General features: G+C 50.1%; 1 pseudogene; it reads left to right on the forward strand.

Moving 5' to 3' along the window:
• The first annotated feature begins 5,030 nt into the window (after positions 1-5,030).
• On the forward strand, positions 5,031-6,427 carry LOC116877055 (annotated as a pseudogene).
• The last annotated feature ends 2,270 nt before the right edge of the window (positions 6,428-8,697 follow it).

Here is an 8,697-nt window from a genome sequence, read left to right on the forward strand (position 1 = left end):
TGTGTGTAGTACATGTCTACGTCACAGTTGACTGGGGTCCCCAGGGATGCTGGCCACTGGAGCTCCCTCCCCTGGCTTCCCCAGGGCCCTGCATGGAGCCGGGAACAGCTACCGCCTTGCTTGGCTGCTCGGGGACAGCAGAGCCAGAATATCTCAGAGCAGCGCTAACCCCACATCTCTGAACCCTGAGCCCGAGCTTTCTCTGAGGACTCTTGCAAACAGCCTACACTGCCCTCTGCCCAGAAGTCATGCCCTCACATGACCTCCTGGTTAGTGACAACTTAGGCCCAAAGACACACCCAGTCCCCTTGCCCTTAAAGCCCTACCTGACTTCCACGCAAGAAGCTGCTTGGGTATCCTGTGTGGTAATGAAATCCTTTGTGTTGCCTGTTTCCTCACCTAGACTGCTGGACCCAAAAGGCAGAAACCCTGGCACAGCTCTCCATGACCAGGAGCTGTGGAGTTTCTTGAAGCAGAGATGCCAGAAAGGGCAGGGACATTCAGCATCCGTCAGCCCAGGACACTCAAAGTGTGACCAAGCAGCAGCGGCAGCCTCACCTAGGAGCTTGTGAGAAATACAGATTCCCTGGCCCCTCCCCAGACCTTCAGAAACGGAATTTCTGGGATGGGGGCCCGGGAATCTATATTGTAACAAGTTTTCTAGAATATTCTTATGCCTACTAAATTTTAGAAGCTCTGAGTCCCACAACCCTTTGGAGACTTGGTGAAGGAACCTATTTCCCCAAAGTCATACATTTGGTTAAGGACATCCCATGGGGAAGAGGCCAGCAGGTGCTCTCGCTGAAGCCAGCCCTTCACAGAGACAAGCATGGTTCTCATTCACGCGGCCTCTCTTCCCTGCTCTCTTGTTACTCTTCCTCCTCCTCCTTTATCTCTTTGTCTCTCTCTCCCTCTCTCCCTTTCTCCCTCCCCACTTCCCTGACCCTCCCTTCTCTCTCTCATTGAGTGGGGGCACTAACTTCTGTTCTCTGGGCATGTCACACAGAACTAACCCTGGGTCCCCTGGCCAGCTCAGGTCAATCCAAAGAACGCGTTCCTTGCAAGGGGACGTTTTCGCGACGGTTGGAGAATGGGACAGGGAAATTAAAGCAGTCCAGTCCGAGGGCAGGAGTTATCTTGAAACTCTTCCTCCATCCATTTGTCATCCCTGCCCCCCCACCTCCCCCTCCCCACCTAGCCACCCCCTCCTTCAGCTGTGACAACAGGGTTTGTTTTTCTCTGCTGTGGGCTTGGGTTATACATACAGGCAACTAGGTGAACGTTCTGGGAGGCCCGTTAGGGTTTCTCAGAATGAGTCATTTTTTCAAAAATAACAAAACCTCTCGACATCACTTGATTTCAGCCAGGCTCTTGTAATCTCTTTTGCAATTGCATTCCAAGCACGCCTGACTTCTTTCTCAGGCCTGATGGCAAGCCCCCACCCCCCACCCCGCCCCACCCCGCAGGACTTCGCTGATAGACAAAGAACCCACGCTCAAGACCAGCAGGTCCAAAGCACACTGAGGTTGCAGAAGACGGAACGAATATGTCTGGAGGCTCCGGAGGGCAGCAGGCGATGGGGGCACGGGGTCAGAGGGGCTGCCCCAGCTTTTGATCTATCGTGACTCACTGGAATTTGACAAGCCACCCTGCTACAGTGCCTTCACCATCCTAAGTGGAACAGGCTAAGAACCCCAAGAGAGATGACTGCCTTTTTTTTTCTAACATGTCATCGTTGTACAAAGCACACTTCACCCCCATCGCCTCGTGCACACATGAGAACAAGCAAAGCTCCCGGAGGCTTGGAGAAACAGAATGTCTTGCCCCCGTTCTCACCATGATGATTGGTCAAGGCTTCTGGGGCCAGGCACCGTAGCAATGGTAGCTCAAGGATAGACTTTTTATTCATCGTGCCAGCAGGAATGGTAGTATTCTCCCCATTTTCTAGATGGAGAAACTGAGGCTCGGAAAGGTTGACTAACTTGCTCAAGGTCACACAGAGAAGGTCAGCACTGGACTTGAACCCTAGTGTGCACGTCTTCCATGCTTATGTCTTCCAATGCATCCTAGGCAAATACTGCTCTCAAAGCCCTGTGCTCCTTCCTCTGCTGGAACTTAGCATCACGGATTTTTTTCTTTTTCTTTCTCTTTTTCTTTTTTGGAAAGAGAGAGCATGTGTGAGTGAGGATGGGGGAGGAGGGGCTGAGAGAGAGAAAGAATCTTAACCAGGCTCCACCTGCAGGACAGAGCCTGATGCAGGGCTCGATCTCATGACCCTGAGATCATGACCTAAGTCAAAAGCAAAGTCGGATGGTTCGCTGACTGAGCCGCCCAGACGCCCCTTAGCATCAGGGATTTTCATTGACACTTGAAGTATCTCTGTCCTGCGAGCACTTTAAAGCAAGGAGAGCAGCTTGCTCACTTCTGCACCCTAGCACACAGCTCCCTAGGTGACAGATACACAACCATTGCTGGGTCAAGGCAGGGGTGAGCTCCACCTCTGGCCCTCAGACTGCAAACCTGGACATGTCCCCTCTACACACACCGCCACTCCTGTTCCAGAGCCATCAGAGCTTGTGGTCCCTAAGGAACTCCAGATCTAAACTTGACTGATGTATTTCCCAGCCGTGGTGAAGGTACCTCACCAATCCAGCTTTCTCATTTGTACAAACATGCTGCTGGGCAGGAGAAAGGCAAGAGGACCCCCCTGAGCTCTCATAGATGAAGGTCCTAAAAGTATGTTGAGTTTTCTCAAGAAGCAAGAAGACAGGGTCTAGCACACTGGTTGTTTGAATAATATTTTTTTGAAAAAAAAAAAAAAAAAAAGGTGGGGGGGTGCCTGGGTGGCTCAGTGGGTTAAAACCTCTGCCTTTGGCAGGTCATGGTCTCAGGGTCCTGGGATCGAGCCCCGCATCGGGCTCTCTGCTCAGCGGGGAACTCCTTCCTCTTCTCTCTCTGCCTGCTTCTCTGACTACTTGTAATCTCTGTCTGTCAAATAAATGAATAAACTCTTTGAAAAAAAAAAAAAAAGTGGAGCCAAACTCCACGGAGTTTGTGGCATCAGCCCAGTGATACTTTTCACATTTACTTTTGTCTCTGTTAGATCCTGGCACAAAGGAGAAGTGGAAACTCAGAAGTCTTAATGCCCTGAGACTAAAATCCTGTGTGAATCAGATATTTCATGCCCACCCAGTATCACTATTGGTTTTGGCTTCCGCTTTGAGACGCATGCTAGATGTCACTTTCCTCCCGCCCACAGTCCCTTCCTGCCACCTCCGTGCCCAGGCTGAGCTGGGCTGGATGACCCTTTGCCACGTTGAGCTCCCGGCACACGTCACTTTTGCAGCGAAACTGCCAGCTTATGTACCTATCTGCCAGGAGACGGTGCACCCACGTTTGTGTGACTGTCCCCGGCTCCCTTCTGTGCCCTACGGCTCTTCATATCTCCGACGCTTAACCAGATGCCCACAGACCTGCCCCTCGAGAAACGTTTGAGGCTCGCACAACAGCACCAATTCCATACTACTGCAAGGTCCTCGGCTCTTCTCAGGGCACATCCAAATGCTTCGTCCCCGTGATAACTCTGAGAACTCACCAGTGTTTCTCTCCTTATGCCCATTTTTTTTTAAAGACTTTATTCATTTATTAGACAGAGAGAGAGAGAGAGTGAGGGAGAGGGAGAGGGAGAACCAACAGGGGGAGTGGGAGAGGGAGAAGCAGGCTTCCTGCTGAGCAGGGCACCTGATGTGGGACTCAATCCCAGGACCCTGGGATCATGACCTGAGCCAAAGGCAGACACTTAACAGACCAAGCCACGCAGGCACCCCTCTCCTTGTGACCATTATTATGATGCAGATGCTAAGACTCGCCATGTGGACTGACTTATCCACCACTACACGGCCAGGAAGGGGTAGAACCCACACGCACATCATAAAATCACAGAAAATGAGGTTTGAAGAAGACCTCAAAGGCCACCTGAAACAGAATTCTTAGGGTACCTGGGTGGCCCAGTCGGTTAAGCATCTGCCTTCGGCTCAGGTCATGATCCCAGACTCCTAGTATCAAGCCCCACATCGGACTCCCTTGTTGGTGGGGAACCCCCTTCTCTCTCTCCCACTCCCCCTGCTTGTGCTCTCTCTCTCTCTCTGTGTGTCAAATAAATAAATAAAATATTTTTAAAAAACAATTCTTTAAACTGTTTTTAGGCAGGTAATCTTTGTTTTTGTTTTTTGGTTTTTTCCTTCTTTCCGTAATGAAATCTTACTCAAAATCATAGTATGACTAGGACCTGTTCTTGATGGAGGAAAAATAGAAAAATTGAACACGCATCAGCTCAGCTACTCAGCCTACCCTCAAGAGGAAAGGAGAAGGGTTATGAGCACAATTGGAGACACCATGGGTCCAAATAAACATTCTAGAATGGCTAGATCTATGTTCAAATCCTATGTTCTTTCAACTATAGCACTCCACCTCCCTGAGGTTACCTCCCTCACTCCAAAGGTCCCTCTTGGTCATCTCTACGTCAAGCACTGGGCTAAATGCTATTGCGGATGCCAACCAAATATGTTGGACCAAGGGTCCATGGATCCACTTCGGTCCCCAGTCCTACCGTTTCCTGCCTGAGAACCTTGGGGAAGTCAAACTGTCCCTGAGGCTTGGCTGCTCCATCTGCAGAATGGCCCCAAGGCTCACTCGGAATCAGTCATTTGCCCCGCGAACATAGACACTCCGCAGGACTCGACGCCCGCCCACGCTCCCAAAGCACTGATGGCCTCTACTCTCTCAGGGCTCTCCACAGTCCGATGTGGAAACTGCTAGAAGGGCCCGAGATCACTTTTGTGAGGCTGTCCCCTCTTTCACCTTATTCACTGTGCTTTTGGACTTCCAGCAGCTTGCCTTGTCTCACAAAGGAGTTGGGTTTGCCCGTATGATCCCGTTTCTGTTCAAGACATTGGTTTAAGGCCCTTCCACACGATCACGCTGAGCTAGTACCCGCGCCTGGAATACGGTCGCAACCTCAGCCGCGCCTGCCGCCTGCCACTGCCTCCGGACCATGGACCCCCGCAAAGTGAGTGAGCTTCGGGCTTTTGTGAAAATGTGTAAGCAGGATCCGAGCGTTCTGCACACCGAGGAAATGCGTTTCCTGCAGGAGTGGGTGGAGAGCATGGGGGGTAAAATACCACCTGCCACTCATAAAACTAAATCAGAAGACAGTATCAAGGAAGAAAAACTAGATAGTAAGAAGGCGGAGGAAAACACAAAGACAGATGAACCATCAAGTGAGGAGAGTGATCTAGAAATTGACAATGAAGGTGTGATTGAACCAGATACCGATGCCCCTCAAGAAATGGGAGATGAAAATGTAGAGATAACCAAGGAAATGATGGATCAGGCAAATGATAAAAAAGTGGCTGCCATTGATGCCCTAAATGATGGTGAACTACAGAAAGCCATTGACTTGTTCACAGATGCCATCAAACTAAATCCTCGCTTGGCCATTCTGTATGCCAAGAGAGCCAGTGTCTTCATCAAATTACAGAAGCCAAATGCTGCCATTCGAGACTGTGACAGAGCTATTGAAATAAATCCCGATTCAGCTCAGCCTTATAAGTGGCGTGGGAAAGCACATAGACTTCTGGGCCATTGGGAAGAAGCAGCACATGATCTTGCCCTTGCTTGTAAACTGGATTATGATGAAGATGCTAGTGCAATGCTGAAAGATGTTCAACCGAGGGCCCAGAAAATTGCTGAACATCGGAGAAAATATGAGCGAAAACGTGAAGAGCGAGAGATCAAAGAAAGAATAGAAAGGGTTAAGAAGGCTCAGGAAGAACATGAGAGAGCCCAGAGGGAGGAAGAAGCCAGACGAAATCAGGAGCTCAGTATGGCTCTTTCCCAGGTGGCTTTCCTGGGGGAATGCTTGGTAATTTTCCTGGAGGGATGCCTGGAATGGCAGGGGGGATGCCTGGAATGGCAGGGATGCCTGGGCTCAATGAAATTCTTAGTGATCCGGAAGTTCTTGCAGCCATGCAGGATCCAGAAGTTATGGTGGCCTCCCAGGATGTGGCCCAGAACCCAGCAAATATGTCAAAATATCAGAGCAACCCAAAGGTTATGAATCTCATCAGTAAATTATCAGCCAAATTTGGAGGTCAAGCATAATGCCCTTATGACAAATAAAGCCCTTGCTGAAGGAAAAGCAACTTCCATCACCTAATGGATGTCGCAATAATACAAACCAGTGTACCTCCGACCTTCTCATGAAGAAAGCTGGGGTGCTGTGAAGAGAATCCCTACCCCTCTGCTCCCCATGCAACTGAAACATTCTACAATTGTTGCCATTAGGGTATTCATTCAGATAATGTTTTCCTACTAGGAACTACAAACTTTAAACACTTTTTAAACCTTAAAAATATTTAAAAACATATTAAAAGGGTGTGTTAGTCCCTAAAAAAAAAAAAAAAAAAAAAAGACATTGGTTTAAGGATGAAAAGGGGGCTGACGGTTGACTTCATCTCGAATATCCAGAAAGCCAGGTGACCAATGAGAAACAATGAGAAACAGGCAGCCAGCGTGTTGCATCCAGAGCTCAGGAGCCTGACAAGCAGAGAGCCGGGCAGAGTCCCCAGCGAGGAGGCGGAGGGCAGGGAGAGCGCAGGGCGGCGGGGAGGACAGCCACCCTCTCTGGGCACCTGCTGCTCTCCCCACCTCAGGCCCCTGCCTCTCTGGAGGGGAGGACAGGTGCCTCTGCAGCACAAATTATTCTACCAGGTAACTCTGTGTGCTGGAAGACTCCCAGATTCCCCGAAGGCCTTGAACGGAAAAAGGAAGAAGCCTCCAGGAGCGCCTTTTTGTTCCCTGCATCCCGTATCTTTGCCTCTGCAGAAGCCTTTGTTCCAATGTCGGAGCTGTCTTCTTTCTAACGACAGTAAAAATAGTCCTGTAACAGGTGCACTGTGCACCCATGCCTTTCGCTGCGTCACTCTGCTGCCTTTTGAAACTCGTGTCTTGGGGGAAAAGAAGGCCAGGCAGGGGCCCTTGCCACCCCACCCCACCGCTGCTAGGGGTCACAGAGCATGCAAGAAGGAGCACCTGGATTGGAACCTAATTGTTGTCACTCTGACTCCAGCCCTCCCTCTAAAGGCCTTTCCTTCTAGAAATATCCAGTCACCTGAGCCCTTAAGGGGGGTAGGGCTTGCAATGCCCCTTGCCTTGCAGACTCCTCTGGTCAGCCAAAGGGCTCTGGCAGGCTTGAGGCCTCATTGCATGACCGCACTGCCCCCAGGGTATCAGCAAAGCAGGGTTCAGCAAGCAGCACCCTTGGGAATTCTTGGACTCGCCGTCTGGGCCTCACCAGTTCACCCAGGTCCCTTGTCTTCCCTCTATGGCTGGGTCAAGGGAGGCAGGTTTCCCTGGGGCACCCACTGCCTTTCCTTTTTTCTCAGTCCTGGAGCCCTCAGACTCAGGACAAGTTCAGAGGTCTTGGGCCAGAGTGGAAGGCACCTGACGCAAAGCAAGAGGCCAGGGTTCAGCATTAATCGAGGAGCTCTATAAAATCCTCTGTGCTTTCCTTCATATCACAGAGTCAGAGTGAGGTGGACGGCATATTTGGGACAAGCTTTCTCATCCTTGCTTCACCACAGAACCTGGAGCCAAAGAAGGCGCTTCATTTTCCAAAGAGGGAGGCAGAGTACCGGAGAGGGTAAGTGGAAGGCAGGGGTGTCAGCATGTGCATCAAAGGAAATTGGGGCTCTGTGACTCTGGCCCAGGACCAGGGACTCTCCACTCTGAGCCTCAGTTCCCAGCCTAGGAAAATGTCACTTTTTAAAAATAATATTTTATTTATTTATTTGTCAGAGAGAGAGGCAGAGAGAGAGAGAGAGAGAGCACAAGCAGGAGTGATGTCAGGCAGAGGGAGAGGGAGAAGTAGACTCCCCACTGAGCAGGGAGCCTGATGCAGGACTCGATCCCAGGACTCCAGAATCATGACCTGAGCCAAAGGCAGACGTTTCAATGACTGAGCCACCCAGGCATCCCAACAATGTCACTTTTAAGTCCCTTCTAGCTAACAATTTGCTCTACAAGGTGTAAGTCCAGCCCCGGTTCCCTAGGGCAGAACAGAGTCTCACATGGAGAAGGCAGTGACCCTAAGTGAACAATTCTCCAGAGTCCTTCTTTAATGGAACAGAGACCAAGCTTTCAGAGTCCCACACCAAACCTTGAGATTCCTCATTATCAAAACAGGCATAGAAGACAGAGGAATAAAAAGGATGGTGAGGGAAGGTAAGACAAGGGCAAGTATGGTACTTCTCAGTGCTCATTCCCATACTCCTGCTGCCTTCTGTCACAGGGGCTTGGAAGAAGCTGACTCTACCTCCCAATCCAGGAGTGGGACCTTGGGTAAGCCCATCATTGGGGTCCATCCACCTGCAGTGACTGGTCCAAGAGACATCTTTGAGCTCCTGGATCAAGCATTGCCTGAAGCACACATTCTAGACTTTTTATTACATAAGCCAATATTACATAAGCCAATTACATAAGCCTCTTAACATTAAGTCGAAGTCAGCTTGAGCTAAGTTTCACGACTTTCAACCAAAAGATTCCTGACACTACTCCCCTCTAGTTCTGAAACATGATATAATGGTTTAGCTATTTATGGTAATAAAGCTCCTTCATAGGCCATGTCTCGGCTGCTAT

This window comes from Lontra canadensis, unplaced genomic scaffold (assembly GCF_010015895.1).
Source record: "Lontra canadensis isolate GAN:19392208 unplaced genomic scaffold, GSC_riverotter_1.0 scaffold49, whole genome shotgun sequence".
NCBI lineage: Eukaryota > Metazoa > Chordata > Mammalia > Carnivora > Mustelidae > Lontra > Lontra canadensis.